The sequence below is a fragment of the Dermacentor albipictus genome, unplaced genomic scaffold, assembly GCF_038994185.2.
Source record: "Dermacentor albipictus isolate Rhodes 1998 colony unplaced genomic scaffold, USDA_Dalb.pri_finalv2 scaffold_32, whole genome shotgun sequence".
Classification (NCBI taxonomy): domain Eukaryota; kingdom Metazoa; phylum Arthropoda; class Arachnida; order Ixodida; family Ixodidae; genus Dermacentor; species Dermacentor albipictus.
The window spans coordinates 454,539-477,892 of record NW_027225586.1 but is presented as its reverse complement, the minus strand read 5'-3'; positions in this window follow the sequence as shown (position 1 = coordinate 477,892).

The window sequence follows — 23,354 nt, the reverse complement described above, 5'->3', positions numbered from 1 at the left end:
TGGGGGCCGTTGAGCATGCTGACGCAGTGTGATTTCTGCACAGTGCTCTAAATGTCGAAGTGAAAAAGTGAAAAAAAAGCGTGGATAAAAGACAGGAGTAAGAATGACTCCCTTGCAGTGTGGATTGAGCTGTGTCGCTTTGCACTTTCCGTTGCGCTTCAACTGGTATGGACCGGGAGAATCTGACTGTCCATTTAAAACAAAGCATTGCGAGGACTTTTGACCATGCTGATGCAATGTGATCTCTGCCCAGTCCCCTATATGTCAACTTGATAAAATCATCAAGGCGTGGGTAAACGAAGAGACTAACAATGACTCCCATGAGGTGCGACTGGAGCAGCACGGCTCTGCACTGTCTGGTGTGGCTTACCTGGCATGCACCGGGGGAATCTCACTGTGCACTTAAAACAAATGATTGTGAAGGCTGTTGCCGATGCTGACGCAATGTGATTTCTGCCTAGTGCTCTAAACGGCAAAGTGATGAAATAAAGAAATGCCTGGATAAAGGACAGGTGTAAGAGTGACTCCTGTGAGGTGCTGCTGGAGCAGTGCAGCTCTTGCGCGGTATGGTACGCCTCAACTGGCATGGACGGGCGGAATTCACTGTCCAAATGAAACAAAGCATTCTGGGAGCCAGTGCTCTAAATGTCAACGTGAAGAAATGCAAAAAGGTGGGTATAAAGGACAGGAGTAAGAATGACTCCCGTGCAGAGTTTATTGAGCAGTTTCGCTTTGTGCTATCCATTGTGCTTCATTTGGTATGGACCGGTGGAATCCAACTGTCCATTAAAACAAAGCTTTGCGAAGACTTTTGATCATGCTGACGTAATGTGACTTCTGCCCAGCGCCCTAAATGTCAACGTGAAGAAATGCAACAAGGCATGGCTACACAAAGCGAGTAACAATGGCTCTCTTAAGGTGCGGCTAGAGCAGTGTGGCGCTTGCGCTGCCTGGTGCGCTTCAACTGGCATGGACCGGGAGAATCCGACTCTCGAAATAAAACAATGCATTTGAGGGCCGTTGACCATGCTGACGCAATGTGATTTCTGCCCAGGTCTGTAAATGTCAACGTGCAGAAATGCAAAAAAAGGCGTGGTTAAAGGACAGGAGTAAGAATGACTCCCTTGCAGTGTGGATTCAGGAGTGGCGCTTTATGCTATCTGTTGTGCTTCAACTGGCATGGACCGGCTGAAACTGACTGTCCACCTAAAACAAAGCATTGCAAGGACTTTTGACGATGCTGACGCAATGTGATTTGTGCCCAGGGCTCTAAATGTCAATGTGAGGAAATGGAACAAAGCGTGGGTGAAGGACGTTAGTAACAATGACTCCCTTGAGGTGCGGCTAGAACAGTGCTGCTTTGCACTGTCTGGTGTGGTTCAACTGGAATGCACAGGGGGAATCTTACTGTGCTTTTAAAAGATATAATTGCGAGGGCGGTTGACCATTTTTATGCAAGGTGATTTGTGCCCAGTGCCCTAAATGTCAACCTGAAGAAATAGAACAAGGCGTGGGGGAGCTAAGTGAGTAACAATGACTCCCTTGAGCTGCGACTAGAGCAGTGCGGCTCTAGCGCTGCCTGGTGCGCTTCAACTGGGATAGATCGGGGTAATCCGACTGTCCATTTAAAACAAATGATTGCGAGGGCCGTTGACCATGCCGACGCAATTTGATTTCTGCCTAGTGCTTTAAACGTGAAATAAATAAATTAAGGAAAGGGCTGGATAAACGACAGGAGTAACTATGACACCCTTTAGGTGCGGCTAGCGCAGTGCAGCTCTTGCGCGGTCTGGTGCGAATGAACTGGCACGGACTGACAGAATCCACTGTCCAAATAAAACAAACCATTCTGGGGGCCGTTGAGCATGCTGACGCAGTGTGATTTCTGCACAGTGCTCTAAATGTCGAAGTGAAAAAATGAAAAAAAAGCGTGGATAAAAGACAGGAGTAAGAATGACTCCCTTGCAGTGTGGATTGAGCTGTGCCGCTTTGCACTTTCCGTTGCGCTTCAACTGGTATGGACCGGGAGAATCTGACTGTCCATTTAAAACAAAGCATTGCGAGGACTTTTGACCATGCTGATGCAATGTGATCTCTGCCCAGTCCCCTATATGTCAACTTGATAAAATCATCAAGGCGTGGGTAAACGAAGAGACTAACAATGACTCCCATGAGGTGCGACTAGAGCAGCACGGCTCTGCACTGTCTGGTGTGGCTTACCTGGCATGCACCGGGGGAATCTCACTGTGCACTTAAAACAAATGATTGTGAAGGCTGTTGCGATGCTGACGCAATGTGATTTCTGCCTAGTGCTCTAAACGGCAAAGTGATGAAATAAAGAAATGCCTGGATAAAGGACAGGTGTAAGAGTGACTCCTGTGAGGTGCGGCTGGAGCAGTGCAGCTCTTGCGCGGAATGGTACGCCTCAACTGGCATGGACGGGCGGAATTCGCTGTCCAAATGAAACAAAGCATTCTGGGAGCCAGTGCTCTAAATGTCAACGTGAAGAAATGCAAAAAGGTGGGTATAAAGGACAGGAGTAAGAATGACTCCCGTGCAGAGTTTATTGAGCAGTTTCGCTTTGTGTTATCCATTGTGCTTCATTTGGTATGGACCGGTGGAATCCAACTGTCCATTAAAACAAAGCTTTGCGAAGACTTTTGATCATGCTGACGTAATGTGACTTCTGCCCGGCGCCCTAAATGTCAACGTGAAGAAATGCAACAAGGCATAGCTACACAAAGCGAGTAACAATGGCTCTCTTAAGGTGCGGCTAGAGCAGTGTGGCGCTTGCGCTGCCTGGTGCGCTTCAACTGGCATGGACCGGGAGAATCCGACTCTCGAAATAAAACAATGCATTTTGAGGGCCGTTGACCATGCTGACGCAATGTGATTTCTGCCCAGGTCTGTAAATGTCAACGTGCAGAAATGAAAAAAAAAGGCGTGGTTAAAGGACAGGAGTAAGAATGACTCCCTTGCAGTGTGGATTCGGGAGTGGCGCTTTATGCTATCTGTTGTGCTTCAACTGGCATGGACCGGCTGAAACTGACTGTCCACCTAAAACAAAGCATTGCAAGGACTTTTGACGATGCTGACGCAATGTGATTTGTGCCCAGGGCTCTAAATGTCAATGTGAGGAAATGGAACAAAGCGTGGGTGAAGGACGTTAGTAACAATGACTCCCTTGAGGTGCGGCTAGAACAGTGCTGCTTTGCACTGTCTGGTGTGGTTCAACTGGAATGCACAGGGGGAATCTTACTGTGCTTTTAAAAGATATAATTGCGAGGGCGGTTGACCATTTTTATGCAAGGTGATTTGTGCCCAGTGCCCTAAATGTCAACCTGAAGAAATAGAACAAGGCGTGGGGGAGCTAAGTGAGTAACAATGACTCCCTTGAGCTGCGACTAGAGCAGTGCGGCTCTAGCGCTGCCTGGTGCGCTTCAACTGGGATAGATCGGGGTAATCCGACTGTCCATTTAAAACAAATGATTGCGAGGGCCGTTGACCATGCCGACGCAATTTGATTTCTGCCTAGTGCTTTAAACGTGAAATAAATAAATTAAGGAAAGGGCTGGATAAACGACAGGAGTAACTATGACACCCTTTAGGTGCGGCTAGCGCAGTGCAGCTCTTGCGCGGTCTGGTGCGAATGAACTGGCACGGACTGACAGAATCCACTGTCCAAATAAAACAAACCATTCTGGGGGCCGTTGAGCATGCTGACGCAGTGTGATTTCTGCACAGTGCTCTAAATGTCGAAGTGAAAAAATGAAAAAAAAAGCGTGGATAAAAGACAGGAGTAAGAATGACTCCCTTGGAGTGTGGATTGAGCTGTGCCGCTTTGCACTTTCCGTTGCGCTTCAACTGGTATGGACCGGGAGAATCTGACTGTCCATTTAAAACAAAGCATTGCGAGGACTTTTGACCATGCTGATGCAATGTGATCTCTGCCCAGTCCCCTATATGTCAACTTGATAAAATCATCAAGGCGTGGCTAAACGAAGAGACTAACAATGACTCCCATGAGGTGCGACTAGAGCAGCACGGCTCTGCACTGTCTGGTGTGGCTTACCTGGCATGCACCGGGGGAATCTCACTGTGCACTTAAAACAAATGATTGTGAAGGCTGTTGCCGATGCTGACACTATGTGATTTCTACCCAGTGCTATTTAATGTCAACGTGAAGAAATGCAAGAAGGTGTGTGTAAGCGGTGAGAGTAACAATGACTCCCTTGAGGTGCGACTAGAGCAGTGCAGCTTTTGCACAGTCTGCTGCACTCCAGCTGGCATAGATCGGGGGAATCCGACTGTCCATTTAAAACAAATGATTGCGAGGGCCGTCGGCCATGCTGACGCAATGTGATTTCTGCCCAGTGCTCTAAACGTGAAACTGAAGTAAATAAAAAAAGGCATGGATAAACTACAGGAGTCACAATGACTCCCGGTGCGGCTATCGCAGTGCGGCTCTTGCGTGGTCTTGTGTGCCTCAACTGGCATGGACCGGCGGAATCATCATCAGCATCAGCCTGGTTACGCCTACTGCAGGGCAAAGGCCTCTCCCGTACATCTCCAACAACCCCGATCATGTACTATGTGTGGCCATGTCGTCCCTGCAAACTTCTTAATCTCATGCGCCCGCCTAACTTTCTGCCGCCCTCTGCTAAGCTTCCCTTCCCTTGGAATCCATTCCGTAACCCTTAATGACCATCGGTTATCTTCCCTCCTCATTTCGTATCCTGCCCATGCCCATTTCTTTTTCTTGATTTCAACTAAGATGTCATTAACTCGCGTTTGTTCCCTCACCCAATCTGCTCTTTTCTTATCCTTTAACGTTACACCTATCATTCTTCTTTCCATAGCTCGTTGTGTCGTCCTCAATATGAGCAGAACCCTTTTCGTAAGCCTCAAGGTTTCTGCCCCATAGGTGAGTGCTGGTAAGACACAGGTATTATATACTTTCCTCTTGAGGGGATAACGGCAACCTGCTATTCATCATCTGAGAATGCCTGCCAAACGCACCCCAGCCCATTCTTGTTCTTCTGAATATTTCTGTCTTATGATCCGCATCCGCTGTCACTACCTGACCTAAGTTGGTGTATTCCCTTACGACTTCCAGTGCCTCGCTGCCTATTGTAAATTGCGGTTTTCTTCGGAGACTGTTAAGCATTACTTTAGTTTCCTGCAGATTAATTTTTAGACCCACTCTTCTGCTTTGCCTATCCAGGTCACTGAACATGCATTGCAATTGGTCCCCTGAGGTACTAAGCAAGGCAATGTCATCAGCGAATCGCGAGTTACCAAGCTATTCTCGATTAACTTTTATCCCCAATTCTTCCCAATCCATGTCTCTGAATACCTCCTGTAAAATAAAATGCCCAAATAAAACAAAGCATTTTGGGGGCCGTTGACCGTGCTGACGCAGTGTGATTTCTGCACAGTGCTCTAAATGTCAAAGTGAAAAAATGAAAAAAAGGTGTGGATAAACGACATGAGTAAGAATGACTCCCTTGCAGTGTGCATTCAGCTGTGCCGCTTTGCACTTTCCATTGTGCTTCAACTGGTATAGACCGGGGGAATCCGACTGTCCATTTAAAACAAAGCATTGCGGGGACTTTTGACCATGCTGACGCAATGTGATTTCTGCCCAGTCCCCTATATGTCAACTTGATAAAATCAACAAGGCGTGGGTAAACGAAGAGACTAACAATGACTCCCATGAGGTGCGACTAGAGCAGCACAGCTTTGCACTGTCTGGTGTGGTTTACCTGTCATGCACCGGGGGAATCTCACTGTGCACTTAAAACAAATGATTGTGAAGGCTGTTGCCGATGCTGACACAATGTGATTTCTGCCCAGTGCTATTTAATGTCAACGTGAAGAAATGCAAGAAGGTGTGTATGCGATGAGAGTAACAATGACTCCCTCGAGGTGCGACTAGAGCAGTGCGGCTCTTGCGCGGTCTGCTGCACTCCAACTGGCATAGATCGGGGGAATCCGACTGTCCATTTAAAACAAATGATTACGCGGGCCGTTCACCATGCTGACGCAATGTGATTTCTGCCTAGTGCTCTAAACGGCAAAGTGATGAAATAAAGAAATGCCTGGATAAAGGACAGGTGTAAGAGTGACTCCTGTGAGGTGCGGCTGGAGCAGTGCAGCTCTTGCGCGGTATGGTACGCCTCAACTGGCATGGACGGGCGGAATTCACTGTCCAAATGAAACAAAGCATTCTGGGAGCCAGTGCTCTAAATGTCAACGTGAAGAAATGCAAAAAGGTGGGTATAAAGGACAGGAGTAAGAATGACTCCCGTGCAGAGTTTATTGAGCAGTTTCGCTTTGTGCTATCCATTGTGCTTCATTTGGTAGGGACCGGTGGAATCCAACTGTCCATTAAAACAAAGCTTTGCGAAGACTTTTGATCATGCTGACGTAATGTGACTTCTGCCCAGCGCGCTTAATGTCAACGTGAAGAAATGCAACAAGGCATGGCTACACAAAGCGAGTAACAATGGCCCTCTTGAGGTGCGGCTAGAGCAGTGTGGCGCTTGCGCTGCCTGGTGCGCTTCAACTGGCATGGACCGGGAGAATCCGACTCTCCAAATAAAACAATGCATTTTGAGGGCCGTTGACCATGCTGACGCAATGTGATTTCTGCCCAGGTCTGTAAATGTCAACGTGCAGAAATGAAAAAAAAGGCGTGGTTAAACGACAGGAGTAAGAATGACTCCCTTGCAGTGTGGATTCAGGAGTGGCGCTTTATGCTATCTGTTGTGCTTCAACTGGCATGGACCGGCTGAAACTGACTGTCCGCTTAAAACAAAGCATTGCAAGGACTTTTGACGATGCTGACGCAATGTGATTTGTGCCCAGGGCTCTAAATGTCAATGTGAGGAAATGGAACAAAGCGTGGGTGAAGGACGTTAGTAACAATGACTCCCTTGAGGTGCGGCTAGAACAGTGCTGCTTTGCACTGTCTGGTGTGGTTCAACTGGAATGCACAGGGGGAATCTTACTGTGCTTTTAAAAGATATAATTGCGAGGGCGGTTGACCATTTTTATGCAAGGTGATTTGTGTCCAGTGCCCTAAATGTCAACCTGAAGAAATAGAACAAGGCGTGGGGACCTAAGTGAGTAACAATGACTCCCTTGAGCTGCGGCTAGAGCAGTGCGGCTCTAGCGCTGCCTGGTGCGCTTCAACTGGGATAGATCGGGGTAATCCGACTGTCCATTTAAAACAAATGATTGCGAGGGCCGTTGACCATGCTGACGCAATTTGATTTCTGCCTAGTGCTTTAAACGTGAAATAAATAAATTAAGGAAAGGGCTGGATAAACGACAGGAGTAACTATGACACCCTTTAGGTGCCGCTAGCGCAGTGCAGCTCTTGCGCGGTCTGGTGCGAATGAACTGGCACGGACTGACAGAATCCACTGTCCAAATAAAACAAACCATTCTGGGGGCCGTTGAGCATGCTGACGCAGTGTGATTTCTGCACAGTGCTCTAAATGTCGAAGTGAAAAAATGAAAAAAAAAGCGTGGATAAAAGACAGGAGTAAGAATGACTCCCTTGCAGTGTGGATTGAGCTGTGCCGCTTTGGACTTTCCGTTGCGCTTCAACTGGTATGGACCGGGAGAATCTGACTGTCCATTTAAAACAAAGCATTGCGGGGACTTTTGACCATGCTGATGCAATGTGATCTCTGCCCAGTCCCCTATATGTCAACTTGATAAAATCAACAAGGCGAGGGTAAACGAAGAGACTAACAATGACTCCCATGAGGTGCGACTAGAGCAGCACGGCTCTGCACTGTCTGGTGTGGCTTACCTGGCATGCACCGGGGGAATCTCACTGTGCACTTAAAACAAATGATTGTGAAGGCTGTTGCCGATGCTGACGCAATGTGATTTCTGCCTAGTGCTCTAAACGGCAAAGTGATGAAATAAAGAAATGCCTGGATAAAGGACAGGTGTAAGAGTGACTCCTGTGAGGTGCGGCTGGAGCAGTGCAGCTCTTGCGCGGTATGGTACGCCTCAACTGGCATGGACGGGCGGAATTCACTGTCCAAATGAAACAAAGCATTCTGGGAGCCAGTGCTCTAAATGTCAACGTGAAGAAATGCAAAAAGGTGGGTATAAAGGACAGGAGTAAGAATGACTCCCGTGCAGAGTTTATTGAGCAGTTTCGCTTTGTGCTATCCATTGTGCTTCATTTGGTATGGACCGGTGGAATCCAACTGTCCATTAAAACAAAGCTTTGCGAAGACTTTTGATCATGCTGACGTAATGTGACTTCTGCCCAGCGCTCTAAATGTCAACGTGAAGAAATGCAACAAGGCATGGCTACACAAAGCGAGTAACAATCGCTCTCTTGAGGTGCGGCTAGAGCAGTGTGGCGCTTGCGCTGCCTGGTGCGCTTCAACTGGCATGGACCGGGAGAATCCGACTCTCCAAATAAAACAATGCATTTTGAGGGCCGTTGACCATGCTGACGCAATGTGATTTCTGCCCAGGTCTGTAAATGTCAACGTGCAGAAATGAAAAAAAGGCGTGGTTAAACGACAGGAGTAAGAATGACTCCCTTGCAGTGTGGATTCAGGAGTGGCACTTTATGCTATCTGTTGTGCATCAACTGGCATGGACCGGCTGAAACTGACTGTCCACTTAAAACAAAGCATTGCAAGGACTTTTGACGATGCTGACGCAATGTGATTTGTGCCCAGGGCTCTAAATGTCAATGTGAGGAAATGGAACAAAGCGTGGGTGAAGGACGTTGGTAACAATGACTCCCTTAAGGTGCGGCTAGAACAGTGCTGCTTTGCACTGTCTGGTGTGGTTCAACTGTAATGCACAGGGGGAATCTTACTGTGCTTTTAAAAGATATAATTGCGAGGGCGGTTGACCATTTTTATGCAAGGTGATTTGTGCCCAGTGCCCTAAATGTCAACCGGAAGAAATAGATCAAGGCGTGGGGGAGCTAAGTGAGTAACAATGACTCCCTTGAGCTGCGACTAGAGCAGTGCGGCTCTAGCGCTGCCTGGTGCGCTTCAACTGGGATAGATCGGGGTAATCCGGCTGTCCATTTAAAACAAATGATTGCGAGGGCCGTTGACCATGCTGACGCAATTTGATTTCTGCCTAGTGCTTTAAACGTGAAATAAATAAATTAAGGAATGGGCTGGATAAACGACAGGAGTAACTATGACACCCTTTAGCTGCGGCTAGCGCAGTGCAGCTCTTGCGCGGTCTGGTGCGAATGAACTGGCATGGACTGACAGAATCCACTGTCCAAATAAAACAAACCATTCTGGGGGCCGTTGAGCATGCTGACGCAGTGTGATTTCTGCACAGTGCTCTAAATGTCGAAGTGAAAAAATGAAAAAAAAGCGTGGATAAAGACAGGAGTAAGAATGACTCCCTTGCAGTGTGGATTGAGCTGTGCCGCTTTGCACTTTCCGTTGCGCTTCAACTGGTATGGACCGGGAGAATCTGACTGTCCATTTAAAAGAAAGCATTGCGAGGACTTTTGACCATGCTGATGCAATGTGATCTCTGCCCAGTCCCCTAAATGTCAACGTGATAAAATGCAACAAGGCGAGGGTAAACGAAGAGACTAACAATGACTCCCATGAGGTGGGACTAGAGTAGCGCGGCTTTGCACTGTCTGGTGTGGTTTACCTGGCATGCAACGGGGGAATCTAACTCTGCCATGAAAAGAAATGATTGCGAAGGCCGTTGCCGATGCTGACACAATGTGATTTCTGCCCAGTGCTATTTAATGCCAACGTGAAGAAATGCAAGGTGTGTGTAAGCTATGAGAGTAACAATGACTCCCTTGAGGTGCGACTAGAACAGTGCAGCTTTTGCACAGTCTGCTGCACTCCAGCTGGCATAGATCGGGGGAATCCGACTGTCCTTTTTAAACAAATGATTGCGAGGGCCGTCGACCATGCTGACGCAATGTGATTTCTGCCCAGTGCTCTAAACGTGAAACTGAAGTAAATAAAAAAAGGCATGGATAAACTACAGGAGTCACAATGACTCCCTTGTGGTGCGGCTATCGCAGTGCGGCTCTTGCGTGGTCTTGTGTGCCTCAACTGGCATGGACCGGCGGAATCATCATCAGCATCAGCCTGGTTACGCCTACTGCAGGGCAAAGGCCTCTCCCGTACATCTCCAACAACCCCGATCATGTACTATGTGTGGCCATGTCGTCCCTGCAAACTTCTTAATCTCATGCGCCCGCCTAACTTTCTGCCGCCCTCTGCTAAGCTTCCCTTCCCTTGGAATCCATTCCGTAACCCTTAATGACCATCGGTTATCTTCCCTCCGCATTTCCTATCCTGCCCATGCCCATTTCTTTTTCTTGATTTCAACTAAGATGTCATTAACTCGCGTTTGTTCCCTCACCCAATCTGCTCTTTTCTTATCCTTTAACGTTACACCTATCATTCTTCTTTCCATAGCTCGTTGCGTCGTCCTCAATTTGAGCAGAACCCATTTCGTAAGCCTCCAGGTTTCTGCCCCATAGGTGAGTACTGGTAAGACACAGGTATTATATACTTTCCTCTTGAGGGGATAATGGCAACCTGCTAATCATCATCTGAGAATGCCTGCCAAACGCACCCCAGCCCATTCTTGTTCTTCTGAATATTTCTGTCTCATGATCCGCATCCGCTGTCACTACCTGCCCTAAGTTGATGTAATACCTTACGACTTCAAGTGCCTCGCTGCCAATTGTAAATTGCTGTTTTCTTCCGAGACTGTTAAGCATTACTTTAGTTTCCTGCAGATTAATTTTTAGACCCACTCTTCTGCTTTGCCTATCCAGGTCAGTGAACATGCATTGCAATTGGTCCCCTGAGGTACTAAGGAAGGCAATGTCATCAGCGAATCGCGAGTTACTAAGCTATTATCGATTAACTTTTATCCCCAAATCTTCCCAATCCATGTCTCTGAATACCTCCTGTAAAATAAAATGCCCAAATAAAACAAAGCATTTTGGGGGCCGTTGACCGTGCTGACGCAGTGTGATTTCTGCACAGTGCTCTAAATGTCAAAGTGAAAAAATGAAAAAAAGGTGTGGATAAACGACATGAGTAAGAATGACTCCCTTGCAGTGTGCATTCAGCTGTGCCGCTTTGCACTTTCCATTGTGCTTCAACTGGTATAGACCGGGGGAATCCGACTGTCCATTTAAAACAAAGCATTGCGGGGACTTTTGACCATGCTGACGCAATGTGATTTCTGCCCAGTCCCCTATATGTCAACTTGATAAAATCAACAAGGCGTGGGTAAACGAAGAGACTAACAATGACTCCCATGAGGTGCGACTAGAGCAGCACAGCTTTGCACTGTCTGGTGTGCTTTACCTGTCATGCACCGGGGGAATCTCACTGTGCACTTAAAACAAATGATTGTGAAGGCTGTTGCCGATGCTGACACAATGTGATTTCTGCCCAGTGCTATTTAATGTCAACGTGAAGAAATGCAAGAAGGTGTGTATGCGATGAGAGTAACAATGACTCCCTCGAGGTGCGACTAGAGCAGTGCGGCTCTTGCGCGGTCTGCTGCACTCCAACTGGCATAGATCGGGGGAATCCGACTGTCCATTTAAAACAAATGATTACGCGGGCCGTTCACCATGCTGACGCAATGTGATTTCTGCCTAGTGCTCTAAACGGCAAAGTGATGAAATAAAGAAATGCCTGGATAAAGGACAGGTGTAAGAGTGACTCCTGTGAGGTGCGGCTGGAGCAGTGCAGCTCTTGCGCGGAATGGTACGCCTCAACTGGCATGGACGGGCGGAATTCACTGTCCAAATGAAACAAAGCATTCTGGGAGCCAGTGCTCTAAATGTCAACGTGAAGAAATGCAAAAAGGTGGGTATAAAGGACAGGAGTAAGAATGACTCCCGTGCAGAGTTTATTGAGCAGTTTCGCTTTGTGTTATCCATTGTGCTTCATTTGGTATGGACCGGTGGAATCCAACTGTCCATTAAAACAAAGCTTTGCGAAGACTTTTGATCATGCTGACGTAATGTGACTTCTGCCCAGCGCGCTTAATGTCAACGTGAAGAAATGCAACAAGGCATGGCTACACAAAGCGAGTAACAATGGCCCTCTTGAGGTGCGGCTAGAGCAGTGTGGCGCTTGCGCTGCCTGGTGCGCTTCAACTGGCATGGACCGGGAGAATCCGACTCTCCAAATAAAACAATGCATTTTGAGGGCCGTTGACCATGCTGACGCAATGTGATTTCTGCCCAGGTCTGTAAATGTCAACGTGCAGAAATGAAAAAAAAGGCGTGGTTAAACGACAGGAGTAAGAATGACTCCCTTGCAGTGTGGATTCAGGAGTGGCGCTTTATGCTATCTGTTGTGCTTCAACTGGCATGGACCGGCTGAAACTGACTGTCCACCTAAAACAAAGCATTGCAAGGACTTTTGACGATGCTGACGCAATGTGATTTGTGCCCAGGGCTCTAAATGTCAATGTGAGGAAATGGAACAAAGCGTGGGTGAAGGACGTTAGTAACAATGACTCCCTTGAGGTGCGGCTAGAACAGTGCTGCTTTGCACTGTCTGGTGTGGTTCAACTGGAATGCACAGGGGGAATCTTACTGTGCTTTTAAAAGATATAATTGCGAGGGCGGTTGACCATTTTTATGCAAGGTGATTTGTGCCCAGTGCCCTAAATGTCAACCTGAAGAAATAGAACAAGGCGTGGGGGAGCTAAGTGAGTAACAATGACTCCCTTGAGCTGCGACTAGAGCAGTGCGGCTCTAGCGCTGCCTGGTGCGCTTCAACTGGGATAGATCGGGGTAATCCGACTGTCCATTTAAAACAAATGATTGCGAGGGCCGTTGACCATGCCGACGCAATTTGATTTCTGCCTAGTGCTTTAAACGTGAAATAAATAAATTAAGGAAAGGGCTGGATAAACGACAGGAGTAACTATGACACCCTTTAGGTGCGGCTAGCGCAGTGCAGCTCTTGCGCGGTCTGGTGCGAATGAACTGGCACGGACTGACAGAATCCACTGTCCAAATAAAACAAACCATTCTGGGGGCCGTTGAGCATGCTGACGCAGTGTGATTTCTGCACAGTGCTCTAAATGTCGAAGTGAAAAAATGAAAAAAAAGCGTGGATAAAAGACAGGAGTAAGAATGACTCCCTTGCAGTGTGGATTGAGCTGTGCCGCTTTGCACTTTCCGTTGCGCTTCAACTGGTATGGACCGGGAGAATCTGACTGTCCATTTAAAACAAAGCATTGCGAGGACTTTTGACCATGCTGATGCAATGTGATCTCTGCCCAGTCCCCTATATGTCAACTTGATAAAATCATCAAGGCGTGGGTAAACGAAGAGACTAACAATGACTCCCATGAGGTGCGACTAGAGCAGCACGGCTCTGCACTGTCTGGTGTGGCTTACCTGGCATGCACCGGGGGAATCTCACTGTGCACTTAAAACAAATGATTGTGAAGGCTGTTGCCGATGCTGACGCAATGTGATTTCTGCCTAGTGCTCTAAACGGCAAAGTGATGAAATAAAGAAATGCCTGGATAAAGGACAGGTGTAAGAGTGACTCCTGTGAGGTGCGGCTGGAGCAGTGCAGCTCTTGCGCGGAATGGTACGCCTCAACTGGCATGGACGGGCGGAATTCACTGTCCAAATGAAACAAAGCATTCTGGGAGCCAGTGCTCTAAATGTCAACGTGAAGAAATGCAAAAAGGTGGGTATAAAGGACAGGAGTAAGAATGACTCCCGTGCAGAGTTTATTGAGCAGTTTCGCTTTGTGTTATCCATTGTGCTTCATTTGGTATGGACCGGTGGAATCCAACTGTCCATTAAAACAAAGCTTTGCGAAGACTTTTGATCATGCTGACGTAATGTGACTTCTGCCCGGCGCCCTAAATGTCAACGTGAAGAAATGCAACAAGGCATGGCTACACAAAGCGAGTAACAATGGCTCTCTTAAGGTGCGGCTAGAGCAGTGTGGCGCTTGCGCTGCCTGGTGCGCTTCAACTGGCATGGACCGGGAGAATCCGACTCTCGAAATAAAACAATGCATTTTGAGGGCCGTTGACCATGCTGACGCAATGTGATTTCTGCCCAGGTCTGTAAATGTCAACGTGCAGAAATGAAAAAAAAGGCGTGGTTAAAGGACAGGAGTAAGAATGACTCCCTTGCAGTGTGGATTCAGGAGTGGCGCGTTATGCTATCTGTTGTGCTTCAACTGGCATGGACCGGCTGAAACTGACTGTCCACTTAAAACAAAGCATTGCAAGGACTTTTGACGATGCTGACGCAATGTGATTTGTGCCCAGGGCTCTAAATGTCAATGTGAGGAAATGGAACAAAGCGTGGGTGAAGGACGTTAGTAACAATGACTCCCTTGAGGTGCGGCTAGAACAGTGCTGCTTTGCACTGTCTGGTGTGGTTCAACTGGAATGCACAGGGGGAATCTTACTGTGCTTTTAAAAGATATAATTGCGAGGGCGGTTGACCATTTTTATGCAAGGTGATTTGTGCCCAGTGCCCTAAATGTCAACCTGAAGAAATAGAACAAGGCGTGGGGGAGCTAAGTGAGTAACAATGACTCCCTTGAGCTGCGACTAGAGCAGTGCGGCTCTAGCGCTGCCTGGTGCGCTTCAACTGGGATAGATCGGGGTAATCCAACTGTCCATTTAAAACAAATGATTGCGAGGGCCGTTGACCATGCCGACGCAATTTGATTTCTGCCTAGTGCTTTAAACGTGAAATAAATAAATTAAGGAAAGGGCTGGATAAACGACAGGAGTAACTATGACACCCTTTAGGTGCGGCTAGCGCAGTGCAGCTCTTGCGCGGTCTGGTGCGAATGAACTGGCACGGACTGACAGAATCCACTGTCCAAATAAAACAAACCATTCTGGGGGCCGTTGAGCATGCTGACGCAGTGTGATTTCTGCACAGTGCTCTAAATGTCGAAGTGAAAAAATGAAAAAAAAAGCGTGGATAAAAGACAGGAGTAAGAATGACTCCCTTGGAGTGTGGATTGAGCTGTGCCGCTTTGCACTTTCCGTTGCGCTTCAACTGGTATGGACCGGGAGAATCTGACTGTCCATTTAAAACAAAGCATTGCGAGGACTTTTGACCATGCTGATGCAATGTGATCTCTGCCCAGTCCCCTATATGTCAACTTGATAAAATCATCAAGGCGTGGGTAAACGAAGAGACTAACAATGACTCCCATGAGGTGCGACTAGAGCAGCACGGCTCTGCACTGTCTGGTGTGGCTTACCTGGCATGCACCGGGGGAATCTCACTGTGCACTTAAAACAAATGATTGTGAAGGCTGTTGCCGATGCTGACACTATGTGATTTCTACCCAGTGCTATTTAATGTCAACGTGAAGAAATGCAAGAAGGTGTGTGTAAGCGGTGAGAGTAACAATGACTCCCTTGAGGTGCGACTAGAGCAGTGCAGCTTTTGCACAGTCTGCTGCACTCCAGCTGGCATAGATCGGGGGAATCCGACTGTCCATTTAAAACAAATGATTGCGAGGGCCGTCGGCCATGCTGACGCAATGTGATTTCTGCCCAGTGCTCTAAACGTGAAACTGAAGTAAATAAAAAAAGGCATGGATAAACTACAGGAGTCACAATGACTCCCGGTGCGGCTATCGCAGTGCGGCTCTTGCGTGGTCTTGTGTGCCTCAACTGGCATGGACCGGCGGAATCATCATCAGCATCAGCCTGGTTACGCCTACTGCAGGGCAAAGGCCTCTCCCGTACATCTCCAACAACCCCGATCATGTACTATGTGTGGCCATGTCGTCCCTGCAAACTTCTTAATCTCATGCGCCCGCCTAACTTTCTGCCGCCCTCTGCTAAGCTTCCCTTCCCTTGGAATCCATTCCGTAACCCTTAATGACCATCGGTTATCTTCCCTCCTCATTTCGTATCCTGCCCATGCCCATTTCTTTTTCTTGATTTCAACTAAGATGTCATTAACTCGCGTTTGTTCCCTCACCCAATCTGCTCTTTTCTTATCCTTTAACGTTACACCTATCATTCTTCTTTCCATAGCTCGTTGTGTCGTCCTCAATATGAGCAGAACCCTTTTCGTAAGCCTCAAGGTTTCTGCCCCATAGGTGAGTGCTGGTAAGACAGGTATTATATACTTTCCTCTTGAGGGGATAACGGCAACCTGCTATTCATCATCTGAGAATGCCTGCCAAACGCACCCCAGCCCATTCTTGTTCTTCTGAATATTTCTGTCATATGATCCGCATCCGCTGTCACTACCTGACCTAAGTTGGTGTATTCCCTTACGACTTCCAGTGCTTCGCTGCCTATTGTAAATTGCGGTTTTCTTCGGAGACTGTTAAGCATTACTTTAGTTTCCTGCAGATTAATTTTTAGACCCACTCTTCTGCTTTGCCTATCCAGGTCACTGAACATGCATTGCAATTGGTCCCCTGAGGTACTAAGCAAGGCAATGTCATCAGCGAATCGCGAGTTACCAAGCTATTCTCGATTAACTTTTATCCCCAATTCTTCCCAATCCATGTCTCTGAATACCTCCTGTAAAATAAAATGCCCAAATAAAACAAAGCATTTTGGGGGCCGTTGACCGTGCTGACGCAGTGTGATTTCTGCACAGTGCTCTAAATGTCAAAGTGAAAAAATGAAAAAAAGGTGTGGATAAACGACATGAGTAAGAATGACTCCCTTGCGGTGTGCATTCAGCTGTGCCGCTTTGCACTTTCCATTGTGCTTCAACTGGTATAGACCGGGGGAATCCGACTGTCCATTTAAAACAAAGCATTGCGGGGACTTTTGACCATGCTGACGCAATGTGATTTCTGCCCAGTCCCCTATATGTCAACTTGATAAAATCAACAAGGCGTGGGTAAACGAAGAGACTAACAATGACTCCCATGAGGTGCGACTAGAGCAGCACAGCTTTGCACTGTCTGGTGTGGTTTACCTGTCATGCACCGGGGGAATCTCACTGTGCACTTAAAACAAATGATTGTGAAGGCTGTTGCCGATGCTGACACAATCTGATTTCTGCCCAGTGCTATTTAATGTCAACGTGAAGAAATGCAAGAAGGTGTGTATGCGATGAGAGTAACAATGACTCCCTCGAGGTGCGACTAGAGCAGTGCGGCTCTTGCGCGGTCTGCTGCACTCCAACTGGCATAGATCGGGGGAATCCGACTGTCCATTTAAAACAAATGATTACGCGGGCCGTTCACCATGCTGACGCAATGTGATTTCTGCCTAGTGCTCTAAACGGCAAAGTGATGAAATAAAGAAATGCCTGGATAAAGGACAGGTGTAAGAGTGACTCCTGTGAGGTGCGGCTGGAGCAGTGCAGCTCTTGCGCGGTATGGTACGCCTCAACTGGCATGGACGGGCGGAATTCACTGTCCAAATGAAACAAAGCATTCTGGGAGCCAGTGCTCTAAATGTCAACGTGAAGAAATGCAAAAAGGTGGGTATAAAGGACAGGAGTAAGAATGACTCCCGTGCAGAGTTTATTGAGCAGTTTCGCTTTGTGCTATCCATTGTGCTTCATTTGGTATGGACCGGTGGAATCCAACTGTCCATTAAAACAAAGCTTTGCGAAGACTTTTGATCATGCTGACGTAATGTGACTTCTGCCCAGCGCGCTTAATGTCAACGTGAAGAAATGCAACAAGGCATGGCTACACAAAGCGAGTAACAATGGCCCTCTTGAGGTGCGGCTAGAGCAGTGTGGCGCTTGCGCTGCCTGGTGCGCTTCAACTGGCATGGACCGGGAGAATCCGACTCTCCAAATAAAACAATGCATTTTGAGGGCCGTTGACCATGCTGAGGCAATGTGATTTCTGCCCAGGTCTGTAAATGTCAACGTGCAGAAATGAAAAAAAGGCGTGGTTAAACGACAGGAGTAAGAATGACTCCCTTGCAGTGTGGATTCAGGAGTGGCGCTTTATGCTATCTGTTGTGCTTCAACTGGCATGGACCGGCTGAAACTGACTGTCCGCTTAAAACAAAGCATTGCAAGGACTTTTGACGATGCTGACGCAATGTGATTTGTGCCCAGGGCTCTAAATGTCAATGTGAGGAAATGGAACAAAGCGTGGGTGAAGGACGTTAGTAACAATGACTCCCTTGAGGTGCGGCTAGAACAGTGCTGCTTTGCACTGTCTGGTGTGGTTCAACTGGAATGCACAGGGGGAATCTTACTGTGCTTTTAAAAGATATAATTGCGAGGGCGGTTGACCATTTTTATGCAAGGTGATTTGTGCCCAGTGCCCTAAATGTCAACCTGAAGAAATAGAACAAGGCGTGGGGAGCTAAGTGAGTAACAATGACTCCCTTGAGCTGTGGCTAGAGCAGTGCGGCTCTAGCGCTGCCTGGTGCGCTTCAAGTGGGATAGATCGGGGTAATCCGACTGTCCATTTAAAACAAATGATTGCGAGGGCCGTTGACCATGCTGACGCAATTTGATTTCTGCCTAGTGCTTTAAACGTGAAATAAATAAATTAAGGAAAGGGCTGGATAAACGACAGGAGTAACTATGACACCCTTTAGGTGCGGCTAGCGCAGTGCAGCTCTTGCGCGGTCTGGTGCGAATGAACTGGCACGGACTGACAGAATCCACTGTCCAAATAAAACAAACCATTCTGGGGGCCGTTGAGCATGCTGACGCAGTGTGATTTCTGCACAGTGCTCTAAATGTCGAAGTGAAAAAAATGAAAAAAAAAGCGTGGATAAAAGACAGGAGTAAGAATGACTCCCTTGCAGTGTGGATTGAGCTGTGCCGCTTGCACTTTCCGTTGCGCTTCAACTGGTATGGACCGGGAGAATCTGACTGTCCATTTAAAACAAAGCATTGCGAGGACTTTTGACCATGCTGATGCAATGTGATCTCTGCCCAGTCCCCTATATGTCAACTTGATAAAATCAACAAGGCGAGGGTAAACGAAGAGACTAACAATGACTCCCATGAGGTGCGACTAGAGCAGCACGGCTCTGCACTGTCTGGTGTGGCTTACCTGGCATGCACCGGGGGAATCTCACTGTGCACTTAAAACAAATGATTGTGAAGGCTGTTGCCGATGCTGACGCAATGTGATTTCTGCCTAGTGCTCTAAACGGCAAAGTGATGAAATAAAGAAATGCCTGGATAAAGGACAGGTGTAAGAGTGACTCCTGTGAGGTGCGGCTGGAGCAGTGCAGCTCTTGCGCGGTATGGTACGCCTCAACTGGCATGGACGGGCGGAATTCACTGTCCAAATGAAACAAAGCATTCTGGGAGCCAGTGCTCTAAATGTCAACGTGAAGAAATGCAAAAAGGTGGGTATAAAGGACAGGGGTAAGAATGACTCCCGTGCAGAGTTTATTGAGCAGTTTCGCTTTGTGCTATCCATTGTGCTTCATTTGGTATGGACCGGTGGAATCCAACTGTCCATTAAAACAAAGCTTTGCGAAGACTTTTGATCATGCTGACGTAATGTGACTTCTGCCCAGCGCTCTAAATGTCAACGTGAAGAAATGCAACAAGGCATGGCTACACAAAGCGAGTAACAATCGCTCTCTTGAGGTGCGGCTAGAGCAGTGTGGCGCTTGCGCTGCCTGGTGCGCTTCAACTGGCATGGACCGGGAGAATCCGACTCTCCAAATAAAACAATGCATTTTGAGGGCCGTTGACCATGCTGACGCAATGTGATTTCTGCCCAGGTCTGTAAATGTCAACGTGCAGAAATGAAAAAAAGGCGTGGTTAAACGACAGGAGTAAGAATGACTCCCTTGCAGTGTGGATTCAGGAGTGGCACTTTATGCTATCTGTTGTGCATCAACTGGCATGGACCGGCTGAAACTGACTGTCCACTTAAAACAAAGCATTGCAAGGACTTTTGACGATGCTGACGCAATGTGATTTGTGCCCAGGGCTCTAAATGTCAATGTGAGGAAATGGAACAAAGCGTGGGTGAAGGACGTTGGTAACAATGACTCCCTTAAGGTGCGGCTAGAACAGTGCTGCTTTGCACTCTCTGGTGTGGTTCAACTGGAATGCACAGGGGGAATCTTACTGTGCTTTTAAAAGATATAATTGCGAGGGCGGTTGACCATTTTTATGCAAGGTGATTTGTGCCCAGTGCCCTAAATGTCAACCTGAAGAAATAGATCAAGGCGTGGGGGAGCTAAGTGAGTAACAATGACTCCCTTGAGCTGCGACTAGAGCAGTGCGGCTCTAGCGCTGCCTGGTGCGCTTCAACTGGGATAGATCGGGGTAATCCGACTGTCCATTTAAAACAAATGATTGCGAGGGCCGTTGACCATGCTGACGCAATTTGATTTCTGCCTAGTGCTTTAAACGTGAAATAAATAAATTAAGGAATGGGCTGGATAAACGACAGGAGTAACTATGACACCCTTTAGCTGCGGCTAGCGCAGTGCAGCTCTTGCGCGGTCTGGTGCGAATGAACTGGCATGGACTGACAGAATCCACTGTCCAAATAAAACAAACCATTCTGGGGGCCGTTGAGCATGCTGACGCAGTGTGATTTCTGCACAGTGCTCTAAATGTCGAAGTGAAAAAATGAAAAAAAAGCGTGGATAAAAGACAGGAGTAAGAATGACTCCCTTACAGTGTGGATTGAGCTGTGCCGCTTTGCACTTTCCGTTGCGCTTCAACTGGTATGGACCGGGAGAATCTGACTGTCCATTTAAAAGAAAGCATTGCGAGGACTTTTGACCATGCTGATGCAATGTGATCTCTGCCCAGTCCCCTAAATGTCAACGTGATAAAATGCAACAAGGCGAGGGTAAACGAAGAGACTAACAATGACTCCCATGAGGTGGGACTAGAGTAGCGCGGCTTTGCACTGTCTGGTGTGGTTTACCTGGCATGCAACGGGGGAATCTAACTCTGCCATGAAAAGAAATGATTGCGAAGGCCGTTGCCGATGCTGACACAATGTGATTTCTGCCCAGTGCTATTTAATGTCAACGTGAAGAAATGCAAGAAGGTGTGTGTAAGCTATGAGAGTAACAATGACTCCCTTGAGGTGCGACTAGAACAGTGCAGCTTTTGCACAGTCTGCTGCACTCCAGCTGGCATAGATCGGGGGAATCCGACTGTCCTTTTTAAACAAATGATTGCGAGGGCCGTCGACCATGCTGACGCAATGTGATTTCTGCCCAGTGCTCTAAACGTGAAACTGAAGTAAATAAAAAAAGGCATGGATAAACTACAGGAGTCACAATGACTCCCTTGTGGTGCGGCTATCGCAGTGCGGCTCTTGCGTGGTCTTGTGTGCCTCAACTGGCATGGACCGGCGGAATCATCATCAGCATCAGCCTGGTTACGCCTACTGCAGGGCAAAGGCCTCTCCCGTACATCTCCAACAACCCCGATCATGTACTAAGTGTGGCCATGTCGTCCCCGCAAACTTCTGAATCTCATGCGCCCGCCTAACTTTCTGCCGCCCTCTGCTAAGCTTCCCTTCCCTTGGAATCCATTCCGTAACCCTTAATGACCATCGGTTATCTTCCCTCCGCATTTCGTATCCTGCCCATGCCCATTTCTTTTTCTTGATTTCAACTAAGATGTCATTAACTCGCGTTTGTTCCCTCACCCAATCTGCTCTTTTCTTATCCTTTAACGTTACACCTATCATTCTTCTTTCCATAGCTCGTTGCGTCGTCCTCAATTTGAGCAGAACCCATTTCGTAAGCCTCCAGGTTTCTGCCCCATAGGTGAGTACTGGTAAGACACAGGTATTATATACTTTCCTCTTGAGGGGATAATGGCAACCTGCTAATCATCATCTGAGAATGCCTGCCAAACGCACCCCAGCCCATTCTTGTTCTTCTGAATATTTCTGTCTCATGATCCGCATCCGCTGTCACTACCTGCCCTAAGTTGATATAATACCTTACGACTTCAAGTGCCTCGCTGCCAATTGTAAATTACTGTTTTCTTCCGAGACTGTTAAGCATTACTTTAGTTTCCTGCAGATTAATTTTTAGACCCACTCTTCTGCTTTGCCTATCCAGGTCAGTGAACATGCATTGCAATTGGTCCCCTGAGGTACTAAGGAAGGCAATGTCATCAGCGAATCGCGAGTTACTAAGCTATTATCGATTAACTTTTATCCACAAATCTTCCCAATCCATGTCTCTGAATACCTCCTGTAAAATAAAATGCCCAAATAAAACAAAGCATTTTGGGGGCCGTTGACCATGCTGACGCAATGTGATTTCTGCCCAGGTCTGTAAATGTCAACGTGCAGAAATGAAAAAAAGGCGTGGTTAAACGACAGGTGTAAGAATCACTCCCTTGCAGTGTGGATTCAGGAGTGGCGCTTTATGCTATCTGTTGTGCATCAACTGGCATGGACCGGGGGAATCCGACTGTCCATTTAAAACAAAGCATTGCGGGGACTTTTGACCATGCTGACGCAATGTGATTTCTGCCCAGTCCCCTATATGTCAACTTGATAAAATCAACAAGGCGTGGGTAAACGAAGAGACTAACAATGACTCCCATGAGGTGCGACTAGAGCAGCACAGCTTTGCACTGTCTGGTGTGGTTTACCTGTCATGCACCGGGGGAATCTCACTGTGCACTTAAAACAAATGATTGTGAAGGCTGTTGCCGATGCTGACACAATGTGATTTCTGCCCAGTGCTATTTAATGTCAACGTGAAGAAATGCAAGAAGGTGTGTATGCGATGAGAGTAACAATGACTCCCTCGAGGTGCGACTAGAGCAGTGCGGCTCTTGCGCAGTCTGCTGCACTCCAACTGGCATAGATCGGGGGAATCCGACTGTCCATTTAAAACAAATGATTACGCGGGCCGTTCACCATGCTGACGCAATGTGATTTCTGCCTAGTGCTCTAAACGGCCAAGTGATGAAATAAAGAAATGCCTGGATAAAGGACAGGTGTAAGAGTGACTCCTGTGAGGTGCGGCTGGAGCAGTGCAGGTCTTGCGCGGTATGGTACGCCTCAACTGGCATGGACGGGCGGAATTCACTGTCCAAATGAAACAAAGCATTCTGGGAGCCAGTGCTCTAAATGTCAACGTGAAGAAATGCAAAAAGGTGGGTATAAAGGACAGGAGTAAGAATGACTCCCGTGCAGAGTTTATTGAGCAGTTTCGCTTTGTGCTATCCATTGTGCTTCATTTGGTATGGACCGGTGGAATCCAACTGTCCATTAAAACAAAGCTTTGCGAAGACTTTTGATCATGCTGACGTAATGTGACTTCTGCCCAGCGCCCTAAATGTCAACGTGAAGAAATGCAACAAGGCATGGCTACACAAAGCGAGTAACAATGGCTCTCTTAAGGTGCGGCTAGAGCAGTGT